Source organism: Piliocolobus tephrosceles, chromosome 1, assembly GCF_002776525.5.
Source record: "Piliocolobus tephrosceles isolate RC106 chromosome 1, ASM277652v3, whole genome shotgun sequence".
Taxonomy (NCBI): domain Eukaryota; kingdom Metazoa; phylum Chordata; class Mammalia; order Primates; family Cercopithecidae; genus Piliocolobus; species Piliocolobus tephrosceles.
The window spans coordinates 171,488,130-171,507,251 of NC_045434.1; the positions used below are offsets into that span (position 1 = coordinate 171,488,130).

The 19,122-nt window shown below is 37.6% G+C and overlaps 1 protein-coding gene across 4 annotated transcripts in view; it reads left to right on the forward strand.

Moving 5' to 3' along the window:
• FAF1 (Fas associated factor 1) overlaps positions 1–19,122 on the forward strand; it is a 558,082-nt gene that overhangs the window by 185,840 nt on the left and 353,120 nt on the right. The window lies entirely within an intron of this gene.

The following is a 19,122-nucleotide window of genomic DNA, read 5'->3' on the forward strand; positions in this document are numbered from 1 at the left end:
ACGCACACAAAGGGTAACTAAGTGTAGTTATGTTTGTGTTGCTTAATTTGGTTATGGTAATCATTACACAGTGTATACATTTATCAAATCATCACATTGTACACCTTGAATATACACAGATTTTATTTGTCAGTTATACACTGTTAAGCTTGGGGAGAAAAACATGACCAACATCACATGGGTAATAAATATACATGCTAGAACCAGGATTTGAAAACAGGTCTATCAGAGTACGAATAATTTAACGTTAATTATATTCACATTGTTGTGAAAAAGATCTCCAGAACTTTTTCGTCTTGCAAAACGAAAACTCCATGCTCATTAAGCAAGAATTCCCTGTTTCCTACCCTCTCCACCCCATCCCCTAGTAACTACCATTGTGCCTTCTGTATCTGTGAATTCAACTACTTTAAGTACCTCATATAAAAAGGTGCAGGGAGGAGAAAGGATGCTGGGCACATACAAATGACGAATGGATTGCTGTAATAGCTAGTGGGGCAACACATGCATCTGAGATTGCATTTTTCTAGCATTCCATGAAATTGTCAATTAAAGTGGAAATATATATATATATATATATATATAGAGAGAGAGAGAGAGAGAGAGTGTGTGTGTGTGTGTGTGTGTGTGTGTGTGTGTGTGTGTGAGTCTTGCTCTGTTGACCAGGCTGGAGTATGGTGGTGTGATTATAGCTACTGCAGCCTCGAACTCCTGGGCTCAGGTGATCCTTCTGCCTCAGCCTTTCAAGTAGCTGGGATTACAGGTGTGTACCACCATGCCTAGCTAATTTAAAAAAAATTTTTTTTAAATTTTCTACAGACAGTGTCTCGCTGTATTGCCCAGGCTGGTCTCAAACCCCTAGGCTTACTCAATCTCCCTCCTTCAATCTCCCAGAGTGCTGGGATTACAGGCGTGCACCACTGCAATTTACATATAGTAAAACATATGGATTTTAACTGTAGGTAGCCTTATGAATTTTGGCACACATATATATCAAGTGTCCAATCCCCCCTCCCTCAATCAAGATTTCTATCATGTCAGAAAATTTCTTTTTCGGTTAGTGACCCCCACTCTACGCTAGGCAACCACGGATCTAATTTTTATTACCACATATTAGTAGTCTTGTCTATTCTAGAACTCTATAGGGGTTAAGCATCCCTAATCTGGATATCTGAAATCCAAAATGCTCCACAATCTGAAACTTTTTGAATGCCAACATGATGCTACAAGTAGAAAATTTTACCCTTGACCTTATGTGATAGGTCACAGTCTAAATGAAGTCAAAATTTTGTTTCATGCAAAAAATTATTTAAAATGTTGTATAAAATTAAATTCAGACTGTGTATAAGATGTATATGAAGTGTAAATGAATTCGTATTTAGACTGGAGTCCCATCTCTGACATTTTTTTTTTTTTTTTTTTTTTTTTTAAGATGGAGTCTCGCTCTGTCGCCCAGGCTGGAGTGCAGTGGTGCGATCTTGGCTCACTGCAAGCTCTGCTTCCTGGCCCGCGCCTGGCCTCCAAGATTTCTTATTGTGTGTCTGTGCATATTTCAAAATCTGAAAAAATCCAAAATCCGAAATGATTCTGGTCCCAAACATTTTAGATAAGGGATGCTCAAGCTGTATGAAGGAAATCATACAGTATTAACTCTTTATACCTGGCGTTGTTCACTCAATATAATGTCTGAGAGTTTCATCCATATTGTTGCATGTGTAAGAAATTCATTTTGATTATTGAATGGCATTCTTTTGTGTGAATATACTTCAATCTGTTTATTCATTGGTTGATGAACATTTTGGTTGTATCTGGTATGAGTATTTGTATACTGGTCTTCGGTAGACATTTTTTCTTTTGGGTACATTCTTAAGAGTGGAATTGTGGGCCGGGCGCGGTGGCTCAAGCCTGTAATCCCAGCACTTTGGGAGGCCGAGACGGGCGGATCACGAGGTCAGGAGATCGAGACCATCCTGGCTAACACGGTGAAACCCCGTCTCTACTAAAAATACAAAAAACTAGCCGGGCGAAGTGGTGGGCGCCTGTAGTCCCAGCTACTCGGGAGGCAGAGAATGGCATAAACCCGGGAGGCGGAGCTTGCAGTGAGCTGAGATCCGGCCACTGCGCTCCAGCCTGGGCGACAGAGCAAGACTCCGTCTCAAAAAAAAAAAAAAAAAGAGTGGAATTGTGGGAATGTATGTTTAACTTTATAAGAAAGTCTTATTTAACTTTATGTGAAACTGCCAGGCTGTGTCCAAAGTAGCTGCACCATTTTACATTCCCACCAGCAATGTATGAGAGTTCCACTTGCTCCAGATCCTTGCCATTATTTGGTGTTGATAGTCTTTTTAATGTCACCCACTTTAGTGTGTTTGAGATGGATTTTTTTGTGGTTCTTCTTTAAAAATTAACTTTATTGAGATATAATTTATATAAACCCATTTCAACTGTAAAATTTGGTAAGTTTTGACAGATATGTGCACCTGTGTAACCAACACCATAGTTATCCTTAAATTTTCTAGTTGTCCATTCTCTGCCCACCTCAAGCAATTTTTTATCTGTTTTCTTTAGATTAGATTTTTCTTCTCTAGAGTTTTCATATATGTGGAATTTAGTATTTACCTTTATAGTATTCATATAGTATTTACCTTTTTCAAGCCCTTTATTATTATAGAATATGTACTGTTGAAAATATTTTGTGAATTAAAGATAAAATATCATTATTCTTTGTTTACAGCTTTATTGAGATATAATTCACACATCATGGAGTTCACCTATCTGAAGAGTACAATTCATTGTTTTTAAATATATTCACAGGGTTATGCAACCAATGTTATAATCTAATTTTAGGACATTTCATCTCCAGCAAAAGAAACCCTGTGCCTGTTAGTAGTGAATCTCTATTTCTGTTTAAATTTTTAAATCATTTTTTATTGTGATAAAATACACATAACATAAAACTTACCATCTTAACCAATTTTAAGTTTACAGTTCGGTGTCATTAAATATATTCATAATTTTATGCAACCATCATTACCACCCATCTCTATACCTCTTTTCATCTTTTAAAACTGAAACCCTGTACCCATTAAACAGTAACTCCCCATTAACTTATATAGCCAGCCTCTGGCAACCAACATTCTGCTCTGTCTCTATAATTTTGACTACTCTCACTACCTCATGTAAGTGGAATCACAGAGTATTTGTCTTTTGATGACAGGCTTATTTCACTTAGTATAATGTCTTCAGGGGTCATCCATGTTGTAGCATGTCAGAATTTCCTTCCTTTTTAAGGCTGAATAATATTCCATTGTATGGATATATTACATTTTGCTTATCCATCTGTTGATGGACACTTGGTTTGCTTCCATGTTTTATCTATTGTAAATAGTGCTCCTATGAACATACAAACATGGGTATACAATTATCTCTTTTATGAATAGTCAAAGCCATCCTGAGCAAAAACAACAAAGTTGGAGGCATCACATTACCCAACTTCAAAATATACTTTAAGACTAAAGTAACCATAACGCCATGGTACTAGTAAAAAAACAGACACATAGATCTATGGAGAAGAGTGGAGAACCCAGAAATAATGCCACACACCTATAGCCATCTGATCTTCAACAAGTTAACAAAAATAGGCAATGAAGAAAGGACTCCTTATTCAATAAATGGTGCTAGGATAGCTGGTTAGCCATATTCAGAAAAAATGAAAGTAGAGCCCTACCATTCACCATACACAAAAATTAAATTAGGATGGATGAAAGATTTAAATGTAAGACCCCAAACTATAAGAATCTAGAAGAAAACCTGGGAAATGCCATTCTAAACATCAGTCTTGGCAAAGAATTATGACTAAGTCCTTAAAAGCATTTGCAATCAAAACAAAAATTGACAAGTGAAACCTAGTTAAACTACAGAGCTTCTGCAGAGCAAAAGAAGCTATCAATATAGTAAACAACACAACCTACAGAATGGGAGAAAATATTCGCAACATATGCACCTGACAAAGGTCTAATATCCAGGATTTACAAAGGACTTAAAAATTTGAACAAGTTAAAAAACAAATAACCCCATTAAAAAGTGGGCAAAAGACGTGAATGAACAATTCTCAAAATAAGACATATAATGACCAACAACATGAATAAAAATCACTAATCTTCAGAGAAATGCAAATCAAAGCTATGAGATTCCATCTCACACCAGTAAGAATGCCTTTTTTTTTTTTTGAGACGGAGTCTTACTCTGTCACCCAAGCTGGAGTGCTGTAGCTTGATCTTGGCTCACTGCAACCTCTGCGTCCCAGGTTCAAGCAATTTTCTTGCCTCAGCCCCCTGAGTAGCTGGGGCTGTAGGCATGCACCACCATGCCCGGCTAACTTTTTTTGTATTTTTTAGTAGAGACAGGTTTTCACCATGTTGGCCAGGCTGGTCTCAAACTCCTGACCTCAAGTGATCCGCCCGCCTTGGCCTCCCAAAGTGCTGGGATTACAGACATGAGCCACCGCGTCCAGCCAGAATGGCTATTACTAAAAGTTAAAAAATAATACTTATACCCTGTTGGTAGAAATGTAAATTAGTTTATCCACTGTGGAAAGCATTTTAGAGATTACTCAAAGAACTTAAAAAGAATTGCTATTCTACCCAGCAATGCTGTTACTAGGTATATATCCAGAGGAAAATACATCTTTCTTCCAAAATATGTTCATCACAGCAGTATTCACCATAGCGAAGACATGGAATCAATCTAGGTGCCCATCAACAGAGTGGAAATTGAAAATATGGTACATATACACCATGGGATATTATGCGTCCATAAAAAAGAGTGAAATTATGTCCTTTACAGTAACATGGATGCAGCTGGAGGCCATAATCCTAAGCGAATTAACTCAGGACCAAAGCACATTCTCACATAAGCAGGAGCCAAACACTGGGTACTCAGGGACATAAAGATGGCAACAATGGACACAGGAGATTACTAGAGAGGAGAGAGGGGAGGTGGACAGGGGTTGAAAAAGTACCTATTAGGTACCCTGCTCACGACCTGGGATCAGTCATACACCAAACCTCAACATCGTGCAATATAACCGTGTAACAAATCAACAGATGTACTCCCGGAATCTAAAATAAACATTGAAATTATTAAAAATAATTAAAAATATATATATATATATATATTTTTTTGAGATGGAGTCTTGCTCTGTCGCCCAGGCTGGAGTGCAGTGGCGCCATCTCGGCTCACTGCAAGCTCCACCTCCCAGGTCCATGCCATTCTCCTGCCTCAGCCTCCCGAGTAGCTGGGACTACAGGCGCCCGCTACCATGCCCGGCTAATTTTTTTGTATTTTTTTTAGTAGAGATGGGATTTCACCATGTTAGCCAGGATGGTCTCGATCTCCTGACCTCATCATCTGCCCGCCTCAGCCTCCCAAAGTGCTGAGATTACAGGCGTGAGCCACCGCTCCCGGCCTTAAAATATGTTTTTAAGAGACTGCTTTTAATTCTTTTTGTTGCATACCCAGAAGTGGAATTGCTGCACCATATGATACTTCTCTTTAACTTTTTGAGGAAATGTCATATTGTTTTTGTCAGCAGCGATGCCATTTTACATTCCCATCAGGAGTACAAAAGGGTTTTAATTTCTCCATGTCTTGCCAACAATTATTTTCTGGTGTGTGTGTGTGTGTGTGTGTGTGTGTGTGTGTGAGAGAGAGAGAGAGAGAGAGAGAGAGAGAGAGAGAGAGAGAGAGATAGTAGCCATCCTAATGGGTGTGAGGTAGTATCTCATTGTAGTTTTGATTTGTGTTTCTCTAATGATTTGTGGAGCTGGGCATCTTTAATGATTAGTGTTGTTGGGCATCTTTTCATGTACTTATTGGCCATTTGTATGTCTTTGGAGAAATGTCTATTTAAGTCCTTTGCCCATTTTTTAAATAAGGTTGTTGGTTTTTGTTTGTTTTGAGTTAGTAATAAAGTTACATGTCTAACTTTATTCACTTAGCATAATGTTTTTGAGATACATACATGTAGTTGAATATATCTGTAGTTGCCTTGTTTTTTGAATATCTATAATGTTTTTGAGATATGTCCATGTAGATGAATGTATCTGTAGTCAGTTTTTTTTTTTGAATTTATCTACAGTCATTTTGTTTTTTATTTTACTATACCCATACAATTTGGTATATCCAAAACAACATTTGTGTGTAGTTGGGCATTTAGTTTGCTTCTAATTATTGGGTATAATATGATGCCTAATGTTATTTTGCAATATAGTATACACTAATATGCATAGTTGCTATGTATACTGTACACATAATATGCAGCTATAATATTAGGCTAATATGCCTAATATCACTTTGCCTAGGCATATTATGCCTAATATGTAGCTGTGCATATTAGTGTAGAGTTGTCTTCCCTTATTAGTGGTTTCAGTTACCTGCAGTATAGCACAGTGAGATATTTAGAGAGAGAAAGACCACATTCACATAACTTTTGTTACAATTCAGTGTTATTGTTCTATATTATTATTGCTGTTAATATCTTATTGTACCTAATTTATAAATTAAACTTTATCATAGCTATATGTATAGGTAAAAAACATAGTATATATATGGTATGGTACTATCTGTAGTTTCAGACATCCTCCGAGTGTCTTGTAACATCTTCCCCGAAGACAAGGAGGAATTACAGTATGAATCTTTGGAGCATGCGTTTTCATTTTCTCAGGATAAATACGTAAGAGTGGAATTGCCCGGTCATGTGTTTTTGTTTGTTTGTTTGTTTGTTTTTTAATGAAGCTGTGGATTTACTCTGACTGGTATGGAGAGATGCCGACAATATAGTGTTAAATGAAAAGCATAAAGCATCCAGCACTTTTGGAGGCCGAGGCGAGAGAATCACTTGAGCCTAGAAATTTGAGACAAGTCTCAGCAACATGGTGAAACCCCATCTCTACAAAAAAGTTTTTAAAATTAGTTGGGCATGGTGGCGCGTGCTTGTAGTCCCAGCTACTCAGAAGGCTGAGGTGGGAGGATTGCTTCAGCCACGGAGGTTGAGGCTGCAGTGAGCTATGATTGGGCCACTGCACTCCAACATAGGCAACAGAGGGAGACCTTGTCTCAAAAAAAATTTTTTTAAAGGAAAGCATAAAATAGCAAATATAGTAAGATCTCATTTTTGGAAAAATGTGTATGCAGGAGGAAAAAAGACTGGATGGATATACACTAAAATATTAGCAATGGTTTTCCGCTCAGTGAAATTTTCTTCTTTATACTTTTCTCTGTTTTCTGATTTCTTTTGCAATAAGTATGTATAAGTTTAATAATTTTAAAAAGTTTTTTTTTCAGTTTTTCCCCTGTGCTTTTCTTTTTTTTAAATTTTATTTGACATTCAAGAGTACGTGTGCAGGTTTCTTATATAGGAAAATTGTGTGTCATAGAGGTGTGGAGTACAGATTAATTAATCACTAGTAAGCATAGTACCTGATAGATAGTTTTCTATCCTCACCCTCCTGCCACCCTCCACTCTTAAGGAGGCCCCAGTGTCTGTTGTTCCCTTCTGTGTGACTATGTATACTCAGTATTTACCTCCTACTTATAAGTGAGAACACACTATGTTTGGTTTTCGGTACCTGTGTTAGTTTGTTTGGGATAATGACCTCCAGTACCATTCGTGTTGCTGCTAAGGACATATTGCTCATTTTTATGGCTGTGTGGTATTCTGTGGTGTAAATGTACTATATTTTCATTTCCAGTCCACCCTTGATGAGCATTTAGGTTGATTCTATGTCTTTGCTATGGTTAATAGTGCTGTGATGAACAGATACATGCATGTATCTTTATGGTAGAACAATTTATATTCCTTTGGGTATATACCCAGTAATGGGATTGTCGGGTCGAATGGTAATTCTTTCTTAAGTTCTTTGAGAAATCGCCAAACTAGTTTCCAGAATGACTGAACTAATTTACCTTCCCACCAACAGCATATAAGCACTCCCTTTTCTCTGCTACCTCACCAGCACCTTTAATTTTTTGAGATTTAAATAATGCCATTCTGACTGGTATGAGATGGTTTCTCATTGTGGTTTTGATTTGCATTTCTCTAATGATTAGTGATATTGAGCATTTTTTCATATGCTTTCTGGCCGCATGTATGTCTTCTTTTAGAAAGTGTTTGATCATGTCCTTTGCCCACTTTTTAATGGGGTTGTTTGTTTTTTGCTCATTAAGTTGTTTAAGTTTCTCATAGCTTCTGGATATGAGACCATTTTTGGATACATATATCTTCTCCCATTCTGTAGGTTGCAAATATTTTCTCCCATTCCATTGGTTGTGTGATTACTCTGTCGATAGTTTCTTTTGCTGTACAGAAGCTCTTTAGTTTAATTATGTCTCATTTGTCAATTTTTGTTTTTGTTGCAGTTGCTTTTGGCATGTTTGTCATGAAATCTTTGCCAGAACTTTTGTCCAGAATGGTACCTCCTAGGTTATCTTCGAGGTTTTAGGTTTTACATTTGAGTCTTTAATTCATCTTGAGTTGATTTTTGTATATGTTATATGAAAGGGGTCCAGTTTCAGTCTTCTGCATATGACTAACCAGCTACCCCAGCACCATTTATTGAATAGGGAGTCCTTTCCCCATTGCTTGTTTTTGTTACCTTGGTCAAAGATCTGGTGATTGTTGGGAGTATGGCATTGTTTCTGGGCTCTCTATTCTGTTCCCTGGGTCTGTGTGTTTTTGTACCAGTACCATGCTGTAATGGTTACTGCAGCCTTATAGTATAGTTTGAAGTCAGGTAATGTGGTGCCTCCAGTTTTTTGCTTAGGTTCTTTTTGCTTAGGATTGTCTTGGCTATTCAGACTCCTTTTTGATTCCATATGAATTTTAAAATAGTCTTTTCTAATTGTGCGAAGAATATCCTTGGTAGTTTGATAAGAATAGCATTGAATCTGTAAATTGCTTTAGGCAGTGTGGCCATTTCCACAATATTGATTCTTCCTATCGATGAGCATGAAATGTTTTTTCCTTTCTTAGTGTCATGTGTGGTACCTCTGAGCAATCTTTTGTAATTCTCATTGCAGAGATCTCTCACCTCCCCTAGTTAGCTGTATTCCTAGGGTATTTCATTTTCTTTGTGGCTATTGTAAGTGGAATTGCATTCTTGTATCGACTCTCATCTTGGACATTGTAGATGTATAGAAATACTACTGATTTTTGTATATCGGTTTTGTTGTTGTTTTTGCTGTTGTTGTTGTTGTTGTTGTTGTTTGACCCCTCTGTTACTCAAGCTGGAGTGCAGTAACTCGATCTTGGCTCACTGCAACCTCTGCCTCCTGGGCCCAAGTGATCTTCCCTCAGTCTCCTGAGCAGTTGGGACTACAGATGCACGCTCCCTTGCCTGGCTAATTATTTTTGTATTTTTTGTAGAGGTGGAGTTATGCCATGTCGCTCACACTGGTCTTGAACTCCTGAGCTCAAGCGATCCTCTTGCCTCAGCCTCCCAAAGTGCTGGAATTACAGCCATGAGCCACCATGCTTCGTCTTTTTTTTTTTTTTTTTTTTGAGACAGTCTCACTCTGTCGCCCAGGCTGGAGCAGTGGCATGATCTCACCTCTATGCAACCTCCACCATCCAGGCTCAAGCAATTCTTCTGCCTCAGCCTGGGACCCAAATAGCTGGGACCACAGGTGCCACCATGCCTGGCTAATTTTTGTGTTTTCAGTAGAGACGGGGTCTAACCATGTTGGCCACGCTGACCTCAAACTCCTGGACTCAAGAGATATACCCACCTCCGCCTCCCAGAGTGCTGGGATTACAGGTGTGAGTCACCATGCCTGGCCTGACCATTTTTTACCTTAATTTTATATTCTGAAATGTTGCTGCAATTGTTTATCAGAATTAGTAGCTTTTGGACAGAAACTATGAGGTTTTCTAGGTTTGCAGTCATGTCATCTGCAAACAGAGATAGTTTGACTTCCTCTCTTTCTATTTGGATGCCTTTTGTTTCTTTCTCTTGCCTGATTGCTCTGGCTGGGACATGTTGAAAAGAGTGGTGATAGAGGGCATCATTTTCTTGTTCAGGTTTTCAAGGGGAATGCTTCCATCTTTTGCCCATTCAGTGTGATGTTGGCTATGGGTTTGTCATAGATGGGTTCTTATTATTTTGAAGTGTGCTCCTTCAGTGCCTAGTTTGTTGAGGGTTTTTTAACATGAAGGATGGTGAATTTTATTGAAAGCCTTTTCTGTATCTGTTGAGATGATCATGTTGTTTTGTTTTTAGTTCTGTTTATGTGGTAAATCACATTAATTGATTTGTGTATTTTTTTAGGTAATTCTTTTTATTATTATTTTATTATTATTATACTTTAAGTTCTAGGGTACATGTGCATAACGTGCAGGTTTGTTACATATGTATACTTGTGCCATGTTGGTGTGCTGCACCCATCAACTCGTCGGCACCCATCAACTCGTCATTTACATCAGGTATAACTCCCAATGCAATCCCTCCCCCCTGCCCCTCCCCATGATAGGCCCCGGTGTGTGATGTTCCCTTTAAATTTTTTTTTTTTTTTTTTTTTGAGACAGAGTCTTGCTCTTGTTGCCCAGGCTGGAATACAATGGTGCAATCTTGACTCACTGCAACCTCTGCCTCTTAGGTACAAGCAGTTCTCCTGCCTCAGCTTCTCAAGTAGCTAGGATTACAGGCATGTACCACCACACCCAGCTAATTTTGTATTTTCAGTGGAGATGGGGTTTCACTACGCTGGTTAGGCTGGTCTTGAACTGCTGACCTCCTGTAATCCATGGGCCTCAGCCTCCCAAAGTGCTGGGATTACAGGCATGAGCCACTGTGCCGAGCCATTTGATTTGTGTATATTAAACTAACCTTGTATCCCAGGGCCCACTTGATCATTAGCTTTTGGATGTGCTGCTGAATTTTGTTTGCTAGTTTTTTGTCAAGGATTTTTGTATCTGTGTTCATCCATGATATTCGCCTGAAGTTTTCATTTTTTGTTGTGTCTCCCAGGTTTTGGTGTCAGGATGATGCTGGCCTCAAACACTGAGTTAGGGAGGAGTCTCTCTTTCTTAAATATTTGGAATAGTTTCAGTAAGAATGGTATCAGATCTATATACATCTGGTAGAAATCAGCTGTGAATGACTGTGTCTGGTCCTGGCCTTTTTTTCGTTGGTAGGCTTATTATTACTCATTCAATTTTACAACTTATTATTGGTCTGTTCAGAGATTCGGTTTCTTCCTGATCCAATCTTGGGAGGTTATATGTTTCCAGAGATTTATTCATTTTTTCTACGTTTTCTAGCCTTTGTGCATAGAGAGGTGTTCATAGTAGTCTCTGAGTGTTCTCTGTATTTCTCTGGGTTTGGTGGTAATGTCCCCTTTGTTATTTTTGATTGTGTTTATTTGGAGCTTGTATCTTTTTTTTTCTTCATTAGTCTAGCTGGTTATTATGTGAGTTTTATTTATTCTTTCAAGGAACTAACTCTTGGACTTGTTGATCTTTTATATGCTGTTTTCATGTCTCAGTTTCCTTCAGTTCGGCTTTGATCTTGGTTATTTCTTCTGTTAGCTTTGTGGCTGGTTTCCTCGTGTTTCTTTAATTCAAGGCATGAAGTTAGGCTGTTAATTTGAGGTCTTTCTAACTTTTTGCTGTGGGTGTTCAGCGCTATAAACTTTTCTCCTAACACTGCTTTAGCTATGTCCCAAAGTCTCTGGCATATTGTACCTTTGATCTCATTAGTTTCAAAGAATTTCTTGGATTCTGCCTTCATTTTATTGTTTACCCAAAGTCATTCAGGAGCAGGTTGTTTAACTTCCTTTAAATTGTATGCTTTTGAGTGATTTTTTAGTATTGATTTCTATTTTTATTGCACTGTGGTTGAAGAGTGTGGTTGATATGGTTTCCATTTTTTTCAGTTTGCTGAGAATTGTTTTATGGCCAATTACGTGGTCAGTTTTACAGTATGTGCCATGTGCAGATGAGAAGAATGTATATTCTGTTGTTTTGGGGTGGAGAGTTCTGTAGATGTCTATTAGGCTTATTTAGTCAGATGTCCAGTTTGGTTCTGGAATGCCTGATCCAAACTGATTCTTAATTTTCTCCCTTGATGATCTGTCTAATAATGTCAGTAGAGTGTTGAAGTCTCCTATTATTATTGTGTGGTTACTAAGTCTCTTCATTGATCTCTAAGTATTTGCTGTTTGAATCTGGATGCTTCTGTGTTTGGTGCATATATATTTAGGATAGTTAGGTCTTCTTGTTGAATTGAACCCTTTAGCATTATATAATGCCCTTGTTGGATGTGCTGCTGGATTTGGTTTGCTCGTATTTTGAATGATCCAAACATCACTCAAAAACATACAATTTAATGGAAGTTAACCTGCTTCTGAATGACTTTGGGTGAACAATAAAATAGAGGCAGAATTCAAGAAATTCTTTGAACCAATGAGATCAAAGATACAATATACCAGAAACTCTGGGACATAGCTAAAGCAGTGTTAGGGAGAAAAGTTTTTTTATTTTTTATTTTTTTAATCTTTATTTTATTCAGATAAAACTGTGTTTTATCTGAAATTAGAACAGCAGCCTCTGCTTTGTTGATTTTTTGTTTGCATGGTAGATTTTTCTCTGTCTCTTTACCTTGAGCCTGTGGGTTTGATGGGTTTCTTGCATTTATGTGTGATGGGTCTCTTGATGACAGCATACAGTTGGGTCTTACTTCCTTATCCAACTTGCCAGCCTGTGCCTTTTAACTGGGGCATTGACCCATTTACATACAAGGTTAATATTGATAGGTGAGGATTTATCCTGTCATCATGTTGTTACCTGGTTGTTATGCATACTTAATTGTGTGGTCGCTTTATATTATCAGTGATCTATGCACTTAAGTGTGTTTTTGTGATGGCCTGTATTGGTCTTTCTTTTCCGTATTTAGCACCCCCTTAAGGAGTCAGGTCTAGTGGTAGCAAATTCCCTTAGCATTTGCTTGTCTGAAAAGGATCTTATTTATCCTTTTCTTATGAAGCTTATCTTAGTTTGGCTATATATGGAATTCTTGGTTGGAATTGTTTTTCTTCAAGAATGCTGAATATAATCCCTCAGTCTCTTCTGGCTTGTAGGGTTTCTGCTGAAAGTTCTACTGTTAACCTGAGGAGGTTTCTTTTGTTGGTGACCTCCTTCTTCCTAGCTGCCTTTAACATTTTCTCTTTCACTTTGATTTTAGAGAATCTGATTACTCTGTCTTGAGCAAGGTTGTCTTTTATAGTATCTTGCAGGGGTTGTCTGCATTTCCTGAATTTGAATGTTGGCATGTCTAGCCAGGTTGGGGAAAATTTCATGAATGACACTCTATGTTTTCCATGTTTCTTGCTGTCTTTTTTAGGGATGCCAATGAGATGTAGATTTGGTCTCTTTACATAAATCCCATATTTCTTGGAGGCTTTGTTTATTCTTGAATCTGTTTTCTTTATTTTCGTCTGACTGAATTATTTTGGAGAACCGGTCTTCAGACTCTGATATTCTTTCCTCTCCTTGGTTGATTTCCTGCTGTTAATATTTGTTAATGTTGTTTGCCTCTGTGTCCCCACCCAAATCCCATCTTGAATTGTAATTCCCAATGTTGGGACCTGGTGGGAGGTGATTGGACCATGGGGGTGGATTTCCCCCCAGTGTTCTCATGATAGTGAGTTCTCATGAGATCTGATGGTTTAAAAGTGTATGGCACTTCCCCCTTCAGTCTCTCTGTCTCTTCTGCTGCCATGTGAAGATGTGCTTGCTTCCCCTTCACCCTACCGGCATTATTGTTAAGTTTCCTGAAGCCTTCCCAGCCATGCCTTTTGTATAGCCTGTGGAACTGTGAGTCAATTAAACCTCTTTTCTTTATAAATTACCCAGTCTGAAGTAATTCTTTATAGCAGTGTAATGAACTAATAGACCTGTGATTGTGTTTTAAAATTGTTAAGAGTCTTTCAGCTCTATCAGATTCTTTCTTACAATTGCCATGTTGTCTTTTATCTCCTGTATTATTTTATTGTATTCCTTAGAATCCTTTTATTGGGTTTCAACTTTCTCTTGAATCCAGATGATTTTTGTTTCTATTTATACTCTCAATTCTATTTCTTTCATTTCAGTCATTCAGTCTGGTTAAGACCCAGTACTGGGGAATTAGTGTTGTTTTTAGGTGAGAAGACACTGTGCCTTTTTGAGTTGCTAGAGTTCTTGCACTGGTTCCTTCTCATCAGTGTGGGCTGATCTTCCTTCAATCTTAGAAAATGCTAATCCTTTGAATTTTTTTTTTTTTTTTTTTTTGCTTTTGTCTTCTTTGATGCATTTGGAGGTTTGATTGTAGTATAAGGTGAGTTCAGTGAAGTCACTTCCTTTGTGAAAGATTTTAGGGAGCCAAGGCTAACCTCATCCCTCCCGCTTCATTTTCTCACTTTAGGGGGCTGACACCAGGCCCCCGGCGTTCTTGTCTGGACTCTTGAGGTTAGGAACATGCTGTACTGGAGCTTCTGAGATGTTCCCAGTCCTCTGGCCATCACACCTCCATGGGTGGTGCTAGCCAATGCCCTTTGTCTCGGCAGTGTTCTCAGGCTATGTGCTCGTGTGTGTGTTTCAGCAGCTGTGGCAGTGTAGCTGGCAGGGTGTACATACATCAAATGGAGTGGGGTACCGGTGGAAGCACGGCTGTGGTATGTGCTTCCACTGGTGGTGGTTGCCTCTGTCACATATTTACCTATATATCAAACTACCACACAATTTTGTAAGTTACTTGTCCAGTGTATAAGATGTTCTGTTGCTTGATATTATTGCTAATACTTGTATTGTCTGATTTAATTTACCCATTGGATGTGCGGTGGTATCTTATTGTAGTTTTAGTTTGTATTTGTTTGATGACTAATTTGAACATCTTTTTATGTGCTTTTCATCATTCACATATCTTCTTTAGAGAAGTATCTGTTCAGATCTTTCCCCCATTTTCTTATTGACTTGTCAAGTCTCCAGAATTCTTTATAAATTTTTAATATAAATCTATCTCAGATACATGTATTATAAATACTTTTTCCTAGTCTGCAGCTTGTCTTTTTATTTTCTTAATGGTATCTTTTAAAGGGCAAACACTTTGAATTTTGATGTCCAATTTAGCAATTCTTTATTTTTTCATCATTTGCCTACCCGTTGTTGTGACAGTTTTCTTCTTTGTTTTCTTGGTGTCCTTCTCTGTAAAACTGAGGTAATGTGAGAGTTAAATGAATTGATACATGTAATGTACTTTGAAAATGCCTCACATTTAATAAAAATGGTATAGTGTTAACTGCCATTATTGTTACCACAACTCCTTTACTCATAAGTTGTTTTTGAGGCTTTTGGATCCTGTCTGTACATCCCTGTCTCATCTCCATTGCTCTTAAAAATTTGTCATTGCCATTTTCTTTAAGGGTCTTTTGTTTATGAAAAAGGACTAAAGATTTTCTATATATTAGAGAAAGGATATCCTAGCATTCCATGTAGGGGATGATTTATATTACATGCCACTGTTTTGTAATCTACCAATTTACCAGTGACTTGGTTTCCTCTCATATGTGATGTTACAATGAGATTTATAGAAATTTTTGCCATTTCCTTTCCCCAAAAGGTCTAAAGCCCACCATGAATGTCATGATTTCCCCCTTTTGTTAAGGCTCCTTTGGCCATCTCTGACGTTGGCTTCCACTGTGTTTTATGCATACCTTATATGCCTTTTAGTGTACTATGGAAAATGGCATTTTAGAGTGTGTTGTTTTTGTTGTCAGTTTTGCTAAACAGAATTTAGAGGCTGGATTTTGATTGAGGTACATTAATTGGATTAAAAATATCACGAACATAATTAGCATGAAGGCAGTAATAGTTATACCAAACTTGAGTTTCAAATAAATATAAACTAGGTCAAGGTAAGATGTTCTTCTTAAAATACATTACAGTATGATAATGATCCACCATAGTTGTTTGAGTCAGTCTCAGAAATGGAAATATTGTCCTGATTCTGTTCTCTATTATTTTGACCAAATATTTAATCAGTCTATCATTTTCCTATTTATAAAGTGAGAGATATAATATCTTCCTAGCAAAAATAATATTAAGCAATGAGATAGTTAGTATTTAGCAAGTGATGTAGTTCTTGTTAACGAACTCAGTATAATTTTTAGTCTATGGTCCAGATCTTATCGATCATTTTTCTGAAAGTATCCCCTACATCTGAGCCCCTCTCCTGAGCCCTGGATCAGGTACTGGGCCATCCACAAAGTCTTGCATAGTGCTGGCAATGAATAGGCAATTGGTAAGAGTGTTGTATTTCACCAAACTTTCAATTTTACCCCTGTTTCTTGTGTCTTTTTTTGTCTTTTTCCTGTGGATTCTATACACTCAAGAAATCAATATTCTTATGGAGGGAAAAAAAAGCAAACAAAAACTTACTGCAGCTGTTCTTCTTACAGTTTCTGTCTTTATGCTTTTCACACTAAATGTTTTAAGAGAGTTGGTTATTCTTAGTTTCCCATTTATCTTTTTAGCTTTTATAATTTAGTTATTGTTAAACTGTTTTAAGATATGTCTAATAACCTTAGGCCTCATAATCTTAGTGTATTTTCACATTTTCTAGCTTTTGTGTAATATCTCCTTATAGTTTCTTCTTTGCCTCCTCTGTAACACTTTCCCAGTCTTTTTCCTCCTATCTGTCCTTTACATTTTTATTTTTCTTTGTTTTGTTTTTAGTGAATTACTCCAGATTTTATCTTCGTCTCCTTTTTCTTCAACAAAGAAGATAGCTGAGTGAGGGAGAGAGTTAGAATATTTCTAGGGCTTCATTTATTTGCCTTTAAACAGATGTTGCTTTACTGAAATGTAGCTGTGATTTTTCAGTTACGTTTTGGACATCTCCATTTTGGTATTAGCTGAATTTTTCATAGTAAAACTAACTGTTGAATATACTTGGTCCTTCATAGAAGGCAAGCTGTGTTATGTTCATCACTGTATCTTAATTGTCTAGCATAGTGCTTGGTACATAGTTGGCAATTAATACACATTTATTATATGAACAATTGATATTCTCCTGTCACCTGAAAGTTAACATGTTCAAAGTTGAGCATATTAGAATCTGGAATTTTCCTTTGCTTCTGTATCTTCCTATTGTTTGAAGCGTAGATCAAATGTCCCCTCTTCTCTAAAGTTTTCCTTAATCATCACAGTCAAAAATCTGTTTCCCTATTCTCTATAATAGCTTTACCAAATTATACTTTTATTGTACCTTAATTCTGGATTACATTTTACTTATTTAGGTACAGAGTTTGCCGCACATAAGATTGAGGTCAGGGGCTAACTTCTCCAAGACAAATTGACTATTTAAAATAATGTAAGATTTTGGGAAAGGAAAGGGTTGAAAAGTGGTTTTGTGTCACTGTTCCTTCTGCATAGAATCCCCTCCCCATCTTGCTACTTTTCACTCATTCTTCAGCCTCAGCTGAGGCATTTTTTAATCCAGGTTTTTCTGAGCCTACTTTAAGTCTTGAATAGGTGACTTTTCTTTGTATTCCTCTATTATTAATTCCTTTAATAAATAATTATTGAGTGCCTTTAATGTGCAGACACTGTGCTAGACAGGCCTTTTAGAAACAAAAAGGCAGGACTTTTGTGACTGAGTATGTAATGTTTAGCTCATTATACAATTATGTATTACACAGATAAGGAAACTGAGGCTCAAATAAGTTCAGTGAGTACACTAAGGTTACCAAATTAATAAATGGGAGAGGCTGGTTTCAGACTTTGAACTTTTTGAGTCCTTGGTGTTCTTTCCATTATACTTTGGCATTCCTCAGTGAAAATGTTTTTTGAAAGATTTGAACCAAATCTTTCTAAGCTCTGGTATTTTGTTTCTTTTCCAGCACCACACAGCATTCTCTTAACCATTTACTGTTATTTAGCAAAGGGGATATGTGTAGATGGAACCATTGCTGTCAACAAAAAGAGGATAGTTAACCTGGTACTGGGCAGAAATATTTCCATTGAATTTGTGTCTTTGAAAACTGATTTTAGCATTTGCTTTACTCAAAGGATTTATAAGCCTCCAGAGTTGTCAGGGTTCTGTGGTATCTATTGTCTATGTTAATCTATGGTTTTCTTTGTTTTTTTCCACTGGAACATTACAGCTTTCAAAATTCATAGCGAACACCCTACACTCTATTTCCATTCAACAGTATGGTGGTATGAATTTGACCCACCTCTGGCAAATACTTAAGTTAATATTTCACAAAATACCCAAACTCCTGTTGGCAATTGATTTCCAGGCAGCTGATAAAACATTGAATTGATAGGTGTATTTTGTTTTTGTGCGTTATTCATTTTGATGTGGATACAGAAGGGTAGGGAAGGAGAAGTTGTTATGGTATAAAGACAGAGTTGGTAAAGTTGGGCTTATGTTGTTGTTTGTTTTTGTTTTGTTTTCCTGAGAATATTCTCTGTTACCCTGCAGTAAGCTGTCTACAGTCCAGGATTTGACAGCCTGCTTGCTTAATAGCCTTCAAAAACATCCATGTCCTGTCATACCTGTGCTATATTCTGACTACTTGGTACTGCTTAGAGATTAGTTTTAGGGATGTTTTATATAAGGAAACCTCTCCTCTAATGCTACCTCCTTTTGTCACCTGTTAATAGTCATGGTGTTAGGTTTATTGAAGGATTTTTGCCTCTATATTCTTTTCTTCTCAATGTTCTTTTCATTAGGAGTAATGGCCGGGCATGGTGGCTCAGGCCTGTAATCCCAGCACTTTGGGAGGCCGAGGCGTGTGGATCACCTGAGGTCGGGAGTTTGAGACCAGCCTGGGCAACATAGTGAGACCTCATCACTATAAAAAGTGATTAGGAACCCCATCTCTACTAAAACGTGGAGAAACCCCATCTCTACTAAAAATACAAAAGTAGCCGGGCTTGGTGGCGCATGCCTGTAATCCTAGCTAGTTGGGATGCTGAGGCAGGAGAATTGCTTGAACCTGGGAGGTGGAGGTTGCGGTGAGTTGAGATAGCGCCATTGCACTCTAGCCTGGGCAACAAGAGCGAAACTCCGTCAGAAAGAAAGA